Raw genomic sequence first — 9,325 nt, forward strand, 5'->3', positions numbered from 1 at the left:
GGGAAGTGTAGACAATATGTACAGATTTAAAATCCCAAGTGATTGTAATATGCTTGCCTTGCCTTTTCCCTAATGCCTGAAGAACCACTGATTTGCTATTTCAACTTCTATTTTGTTTCTCCATTTCTTACTCTATTCTCTACTTTCCCCCTTGCCATTACTGTTTTAGACTAAAAAAACAGTATTAATAGTTCCCCAGTTACTAAGAATAAAGCATCAATTTCAAGCCATTTTATTGTGTATAATAGGATACTCTACTCAAATGAGGTTAGACAAATGGTTTCTCTCTAATATATCTCTTCTAAACTATAGGGATCTGAAAAATATATTTTCCATAGCTTTAGCTGAAAACAAACAAACAACAAACAGGCAAGAAAGTGATGTGTGGAGCATTCAGTAATAGAATACAAAGATGAATTGGATGTGGTTCATAGTATCAAAGGAGGTATACTCCCATAAGGAAGGGAAAGTTGTGGTAGATATTATGGAAGTGGCTGAAATCAAACAGTGTGACCCCAGCATACGTTCTACCTGCTCTGAAAGGTAGGACAGAAGGAGGCTTATTTTTAAATGGCTTTCCACCCCAGTGGCACTAAGATGTTTGGAGAGACTCATAGCCAAATATATACTCAGTTTGACCAACATCTCTCTAGGGCAAAGACCATTTTTATACTTTCATGTGTTCGTAAGGATCTAACATCACTCAGATGCATAGTATTCCCTCTGTAAGTATCTTCTACATATAATTCTTTATTTCCCAAGTTGGATAAGAGGAGCTTTGATTAATATTAATTGGTAAATAGCTAAAGACATCTTAGAGAGCAAATTAGCAATCATAAACTCTCTTTAATAGTACACAAACATGTATTTGACTCCAACATTCTTACTCTGAAGTTAACCAAAGTATTAAATCCACTGATCTAAATAAGTTTTAACATAATTTGGTGAAGAATAAAACAGCTTATATGTGTATAAAAGGAACAAGAATTCACATAAAATTTCACCCCAACTGAAGGATTATTAATCTATAATTTTAAATTTTAAGGACATTTAGACCTAGGACTTTGAATATGAAGGCTCAATGTGATTAGGAAAAACAAAGCATACCCATTTCTTCATCCATTTTCTAAACTAGTAAATGTTAGAAAAATAATTAAATGTGATACTAGCAACACAATTTAAAATATTCTTAGATCTATGAAGGAAACTCTAATAATCATTTGCAAATTCTAGACATTTATTTCCACTTAAGACATTTGAATGATGCACCTATTTAGGAACCAGACAAATAAAATCTCTTTTAAACTGAGTTATAAGAATAATGTAAAATATAGCAGTCATACAATATTTACAGCATGTAGTGAATTCTATGTTAGTAAAATATTTGAAAGATGATTTTGTTTTTAATACTCAATGGAATTTTCTTCCCTTGTGACCATATGCTATGAAGAGAAGGAATAAAAAAATCAACAAAACTTTTAATGTTAATACAACTACTAATATCAAGATTCACTTACTTCTGTTTCTATCACTGTTCTAGATATAAACTTTTGTTTTCTATTTCCACTTGTCAAATATCATTAAAATTATCACTGACTAATAAAACATTTGGCAAATTTATAGCTTTTTTTTCCTTTTTTTGCTGTCATTTATTTTGGATGTGTTTTAGAGCTTTAAGAGGATAATGGTGGTCATTTGCCAGTTCAGTTAAATAGTACCTTAAATCCCTAACGGACTATTTGATTTAAGATGGTTTTATATATTAAGCTATCAAAAAGTTGAATTTTGGTAGCTAAAATTCATATAATGAATAAAATATAAAATAATAGCTAAATTTAGGCTAGAAATGGAACAAAACTTACTTTTACTTATGGGAACTATGGCATACTATTTTAATAAGTACCTACATGACAAGATACACAAACCATGTAATCCAATGACTTTAGGCAGTTTTGTAAGGGAACCCTTAGACATATTTTGAAGAAAAATAATAGCACTTTCCAGTGGTAATGAATTTAATAGGTGATTTACCCAGTTTACTAGATAACCTGGGAGAAGAGCATTCCTATCCTGGCCTTGACTGCTTTGTCATAGTTTACTGGTCTGGCTCTATATTTGTTTATTGCCACCGTGTGTCTTCAGGACAGCTTTCTAACCCTCACAACACTTGGATTTACTTCCAACAGCTAAATAAAATTCTTAATTTGCCAGCTTACTTGGGAGACTGTCTGGCATAGCCCAGTCATGACCGAGTAAGGCAAAGCACTAGGTAAACTAATGAGAGTGGGGGGCCAGAGGCCAGGAGCCTGCATCAGGCAGCCAAAACATGCAAGTGTTATGGGACTGGTCTAGGTCCCTGTAACAAATTTGAAAACAAAACGTAGCAAGTCCATTATCTGTTTGAAAAGGACATGGAGATATTCACCATATAATTAAACTCTTAGTTTTAAATGCCTCTCAGCTAAGTATTTTACCTGGGCTTTTGATAAGTAGCAGATTAAATTTTCTTTCATTTATTTTCCCTCTCGAATTGGGCAAATAATTAGTGATAGTAACAACAACAGTAATAAGCAGCAGCAACAGACCAAAAAATGCACACACACACACACCCACACCCACACACTTCTTACCTCAAACTAGAACACACACACACACACACACACACACACACACACACACACGGCAAGAAACCTTAACAATCTGTAAATTTGCTTTTTTTTTTTTTTTTTTAACACAACCAGGGTTAGAGAATGACAGTAAAGATTTAAGCTCAGAACTCTTGAGATGGGGAGCATTGGCAAAGCGATGTAGTGACTGAAAGACATTTTATAAATCTCAAGGAAGGTAATTCTTTCTTTGGCATCAGTGGAACCAGTAGAAGAACACTAGGTTTCTTCTGAGTTGGATGATGGAGCAAGTGATTCAGTTTAAGGTCAAAGAAGAGCCGAACCAGGAATCGAGGCTTCGGGATGGCCACAAAGAACAATGAAGTCAGGAAAAAAAGGGAGAGACAGAGTAGATGACAGACTCGACACTCATAAATGTGAAACTTTAGCAAATGCTGAGACCTGGCAACTTAGGGTACACTCCCTGAGCTTTACACCACGTTATGGGAACTGCCAGCCATTATCAGGAGGGATGGACTTTCGGAGCCAGCGCTGGAAACCTAATGGTTTTCCAGAATAGGTAATATACCAGGAGAGTTATTTAGAGAGTTTTGAGGGTCCTAAGCATGGGCAAAAGGGTAATTATTTTAGACTACTATTTTTTAAGCAAATAAATAGGAAACAAAAGGAATCAAGGAATTTTATCACTGGAGGGAACCTTATGGTCAGGGACCGGAGGTTCAGGGTTGTGAAATAACTCTCCTGAAAGCAAGCAGCCAGTTAAGTGGGTCTCTCCATTTGCCGGCTTCCTGTGCTTCTGCACTGCCCTGCACTGTCTGCCAGGAGGGTGGCAGAATCCACCACAGCCTGAGACAGATGACCTAGGTGGGGCCTTTAGAGCTAGGGAAACACTACAGGAGGCGGGGGAGCAGGCAGTTTCTTCGAGAAGACTTACAAAAGGGTTATAGCTAATGCTAAAGGAAATAAACACCCGGGGACCCAGGACACTCAGATGGTGTCTATCAAGAGAATCATGTTGGGGATGAGGTACCTAATAGGAGAAACAAGTTGCTCAACAAAGTTATAAAACAGAACAGTGTGTGCCAGATTTCTTGCATCCTTCACTGTTACTTTCTCTTCTCTGAATGACACTAGACATAAATATAGCCAACTCCCAAATTTGATCCCAGGGGAAAATGAGCACCCAAACTTTTACTGAGAAGAGGACGCTTGGAGGGCTCCAGTAGTGGGATTCTGATACACCGCCAGAAAACAAAGATTAGGTAAAGAAGCCCTAGATGGATACAATAACGGGGTTTCTACTGGGTGCCCAAAGACGATGGGGCAGGAGACACTTTGGGAAAGACTTGCTGAGGTCTTGGGGAGAAGTAGCAGGCTGGCGCTGTAGAGAGACTGGGCTGCACAGTTAAGAGAATTGGAGAATGGGGTGCTAGATAGGTGGTGTGGAGGGAAGGGGCCAACCAGAAGCTTCTCTTAAAATCGCACCTCAGTTACAAACGTGGACTGACCAGGGCTATGGAGATTGGGGTGTCGAGACACCCTAGCTTCTCCCCCTCACCAATCTGATGAATCAGAGGGCACCTGGGGACACCTGAAGGTGGGACAGTTTGTCCCTGGTGGGGGCGGCGCACAGTACCAAGGACACACAGGGTTTGTGGGGAGGGGTGAGGGGAAGAAGAGCCATGCTGGGCGTTTCCTGGGAAGCAGAGGGGGAGGGTGGGGACACTCTTAACTTCACCTTCTGAGTAGCGTAACTTTTAAATGGACGCCCCACGGAGTTCTACCGGCTTCTTGCTCCGGACGCGGTTAAAGGACAAGAGTTAGCTAAAAGCCTCGGGAAGAAAGTTTATTTGGTTGGATCCCATTTCTGCAGATTTCTGGCTTGTACTCGAAAGAATCTGGTCAAATCAGAATGACCTTTTGGGGGCACGCAGCGAGCAATCTCAAATTGTTCCCTGCAACCCAGGCGCCCCTCACCTGATTTGGGGAAAGGCAGCCAGTTCCCGGTGGGCGCCGACCGGAACTGAGCTCTCTCTCTCCTTCGTCCCCGGGAGCCCACCAGCACAGCACCCGCGGTGAGGACACCTTGACAGGAAACTGACCAGCCCCGCCCCGCGGCCCCCGAATCTGCTTGGGCAGTCCTGGTCGACTTACCCGCGCCCGGGGCCCTGAGCTCACGTCGGACAGCGAGTTGGCAGCGCTGGTGCGGGGCTTCCGCCCGCGTCTTCCGCGTCCCGGCGGTGCGCCCTCACTCCCGGGGTTCGCTCGGGCTGCTCCCCATCAGTCGCCGTCCCAGCCCGAAACAGATGCTCGCAGTGCCTGCCACCACTGCCTGGGGCCCTGGGCTGACGAGCGCGCTGGAATCGTCCGCGACGCGGCAGCTCTGAATTTATAGCGAGGGGCGTTGCTGCTCGGTAGGTTCCAGGGATGAGGCACTGTTTTGCATTCTCTCCTCCTCCGCCCCGCCCCTGGAGACCCTCTTGGCCCAACCCCCTCCCTCTCCAGATGCTGACGGAAGCGGGAGGATGCCACAGTCATCGCCAGTGTCACCTACCAGATCCCTGCGCACGAGGCTCGGAGCCCTGCGTTGGGGAGGGTCGCTAAATGGAAGAGAAGTGGGGGTACAGGAGAAACAGTTCATGCCCGGGATAAATGTTTCCCTACTCTCTCTCTCTCTCTCTCTCTCTTTTTAACTTGGAAAACTTTTAAAGGACAAATTCGGGAACTTCTTTTTCCTGTGACTAACTCAAACTTTGACAATAGGGTTGTGGATCATAAATGCCATAGATTAATTTCAGGCTTACAGAGTGAAAGGGTGGACATTTATATCCTCCCATTGGGCATGCTATCAGAGTTGCATGTTTAAAACTGTAAAAATAGAAAAACTTGAAGAACAAAATATGACCAAATATTTAAGGAAGAATTAGTATAATTTCTTCACAAGCTATTCCAAAAAACAAAAGAGGATATTTTCCCAACTCATGCTATGAGGACAGTATTGCCCTGATCTTAAAACCAGATAAGACATCAGGAAAAAAGAAAACCCAAACAATTATCTTTTATGAATGTAGATACAAATCCTCAATAAAATCAACAAATCAAAAATAGTAACATATAAAAATACCCATGATCAGGTGAGATTTATCCCAGGACTGCAAGATGAGTTTACTGAAAATCAATTGAGGGACTGCATCATATCAATAGAATAAAGGACAAAAACCACGGGATCATCTTAATAAATCAGAAGAAGCATTTGACAAAGCTCATCACCCTTTCATGATAAAAATACTCAACAAAGTAGGACTGGAAAGGAACTTTCTCAGTCTGTAAAGTCCACCTGTGAAAAACTAACATGATACTTAGTGGTGAAAACTGACTGTTTTTGTATCTAAGATCAAGAACAAGACAAGGATGTTGGTTCTCCTCACTTCTATTCAACATTGTGCTAGAGGTTCTAGCCAGGGCAATTGGGCAAGAAAAATAAATAAAAGCCATCTATGTGAGAGTGGAAGTAAAAGTATTTTTATGTGCAAATGACATGATATTATATTTAGAAAATCCTAAGGAATCAGTGAAAAAAAAAAACTAGTAGAGCTAATAAATAAGTTCAGCAAAGCTTCCAGATATAAGATCAATATACAAAATCAGTTGTGTTTCTGTGCACCAACAATGAACAATCCAAAAGTGAAATTAAGAAAAATTGCATTTACCACAGATCAGCAAAAATAAAATACTTAGGAATAATTTAACAAAAAAGGTAGAAAACTTATATTCTAAAGACCGTAAGACATTGAAAAAAATTAAATTAGACCTAAACAAATGGAGTGACATTCTATGTTCATGAATTGGAAGATTTCATATTGTTAAAATGGTAATACTCTCTAAATAATATACAGATTAAACAGAATTTGTATAAAAATCCCAACAATCTGTTTTTGAAGAAATTAACAAGATGATCCTAAAATTCGCATGGAAGTGCAAGGGACCCAGAATCGCCAAAACAATCCTGAAGAAGAAGAGCAAATTTGGAGGACTCATTTTACTGATTTCCAAATTTACTATGAAGCTGTAATAATGAAAACAGTGTTTTACTGACATAAAGATTGATATACAGATCAATAGAATAAGAATTGAGTCCAGAAATTCTAGGATATTAATGGTCAATTTTTGACAAAGGTACCAAGACAATTCAATGGGGGAATGAATAGCTTTTCAACAGTGTGACGACCAGTGCCAGTCTGTGAGTGAAATTTGGAAATGCTCCTGTAATTATTGTGTGAGATTCAGGACTACCTTATATCTTTATATCTAAATTTAGTGCTATAAATAATTAGCCATAGTCAGATCTGTACTAAATTCCAGCTTAGTTTTAGAAATGATGATATTTTTGAGGACCAGAAGTCTCTTAGAGAGTCAGCTGTTTTGGGTGCAACCTCTTCAAAGGGTGGGCTTTGCTCTTAGGAATATTATATTATCGGAAACAAGCAGATGAGAAGGAAAAGTTCCCAAGAAATTAATGGCATCGTTACTACTGTGATCAATCAGCTGAATAATGGTATGGTTTAAGAACTGGCTTTTCTGGATATAATAACACATTAATACTATTCAAAAAGATGGACATTAGAGTTGACTAGAGACAAGGATTTGAAGCCCAGCTGCAAATATATACATGCATGCATATGCATAGAAAAAAATGAATGTACTTTCAGTAAAATGCATGCAGTGGTTGTTCTGAAGTTAGTACTTATGGAAAATTTTAGATTATATTTGCTTTTTATGCTTGTGTTTATTACCCAAATTTTTTATAACAATTATACCAGTATATCAGGTAAACTAGAAGGCAGGGAGCTTAGCATAGGAACTATTTGGAGAGCAAGGAATGTCTATGTGGACACGTTTTGCTCCCACTAAACTTGAAGGTCTGATGGCTGCAACCACATGAGTATGCCTATACCTGAACTTCAGGGTATTCCTGTAGTTTAGAATATGCAATTGGTTCTCTCACTTATGACAATTCAGTACTTAGCATTTATATAAGGAGGAAGTGTTATAAACATATGTAAATATTCACAGTGTTCAGGTTTGTTTCCAAATAGAGGTCCATCCTTGTGACTGTAGTCTATTCTAAGAGAATAGAGCCAGGCTTTTGAGATGGATACCATGGCAGACATTAACCTAGTCTGCTATTGCATGTGCTTCAGCTTATTGTCTCAGAGAGAATATTGGGTAAGACTGATGACATTATATACTCTTATCCTATGTGTACTTTCAAATGAATTCATAGTATATATCTGCTGGTGATTGTAAATTGGAACTCATACATATGGCCACTTACATTATTCAAAATGGAAAAAAAGAACATTTTCTGTATTTCTCTTGTTCTAAAATTTAACATATCATTAAGCCTCATCAACTTTAAACTTACCGAAGGAACTTCATTCCAATTTCTCTCTCTCCACTTTTTAAAATTTTTACCTCTATGCCTAGATTCTCTCAGATGCCTTTCACATCTCTTTAGGTTTTTTATTTCCATCATTTTGCCCATGATGATCCATTTCTAGACTACCTTCCAATCTTTGCCACTTGAAAACTTGCCTATCCTCAAAGACTCAGATCACATGCCAGTTTTTAATTTTCCCACTCACATCTACCAGCAGTTACCACTTTCTCCTTTGAACTTTGTGTGACTGTTTCTGAAAATATAAAGTAGCATGAATTTATGGAAAGAGATGTTCACTAGATGTTTAGAGACCTGGAGTCCATTTTCTATTCTCTCAAGAGGTATCAGTGAAGGTTGGCCAAGCCAATGGATATCTAGATCTTTTCTTAGATTTAGTTTTTCTGATATCCAGTTTACAAGTTATGTGAACTTGGGCAACAATATTTAACCTTTTTATGCTTCAGTTTAATTATTAGTAAAATGTGAGTACCAATAGACCTAATTCATTGTGAATGAGGATCAAATGAATTAATACATGTAAAGTAAATAGAACAATGCCCGTTCTATATTAGTGCTTAAAAAAATGTTAGCTTTAAAAGAGAATAACCCCAATAATTCTAAACAGGTGTGTTGTCCAATTATCCAAATATAGTCCCTACTCTAAGAAATATTTTTGATAAGATAGGGATCTTAATGTACTTTATCAAAATTGATACCCCTGCTTTTTAAATAGTTTTATAGGACTATAGAGAAAGAGAAGGCTATGACAACAAAAGAACATTGTTGAGTATTTTTTTTTTCATTGTTGAATATTCTTGATTGGGGCACGTAGATAGCCTCATTAAGTATAACTAAGTTTTACAATGCTATGTATTATAATGAGGATCTATGTCTCAGGAAGTTTATTTAAATTGTCCATATGGTGTTTTCACTCTTATGAGGATCCTGAGAAACTTAACAGAAACGCACAGGGGAGGGAAAGGAAAAAAAAAAGACGTTGGAGTAGGAGAGAGCCAAAGCATACGAGACTCTTCAAACTGAGGGTTGATGGGGGGTGGGAGGGCGGGGAGTGTGGGTGATGGGTATTGAAGAGGGCATCTTTTGGGGTGAGCACTGGGTGTTGTATGGAAACCAACTTGACAGTAAATTTCATATATTGAAAAAAAATTGTCCATATGGTATACTGTAAGGAACTAATATGTAGAGTGAGTAAACAACTGTTTTACCCCTCTTATTTTCTATGTTTTACTTATGTAAC

At 38.7% G+C, this 9,325-nt stretch overlaps 1 protein-coding gene across 1 annotated transcript in view; it reads right to left on the bottom strand.

The window, feature by feature from the left end:
* Nucleotides 1-5,036, bottom strand: part of AGTR1 (angiotensin II receptor type 1) — a 49,672-nt gene extending 44,636 nt beyond the window's left edge. Inside the window, exon 1 of the mRNA XM_015072540.3 lies at nucleotides 4,782-5,036. The gene's annotated coding sequence lies outside the window, so the exon portion shown is untranslated. The remainder of the gene's footprint in view (nucleotides 1-4,781) is intronic.
* Nucleotides 5,037-9,325: the final 4,289 nt, after the last annotated feature.

The sequence above is a fragment of the Acinonyx jubatus genome, chromosome C2 (genome assembly GCF_027475565.1).
Source record: "Acinonyx jubatus isolate Ajub_Pintada_27869175 chromosome C2, VMU_Ajub_asm_v1.0, whole genome shotgun sequence".
Taxonomy (NCBI): Eukaryota; Metazoa; Chordata; class Mammalia; order Carnivora; family Felidae; genus Acinonyx; species Acinonyx jubatus.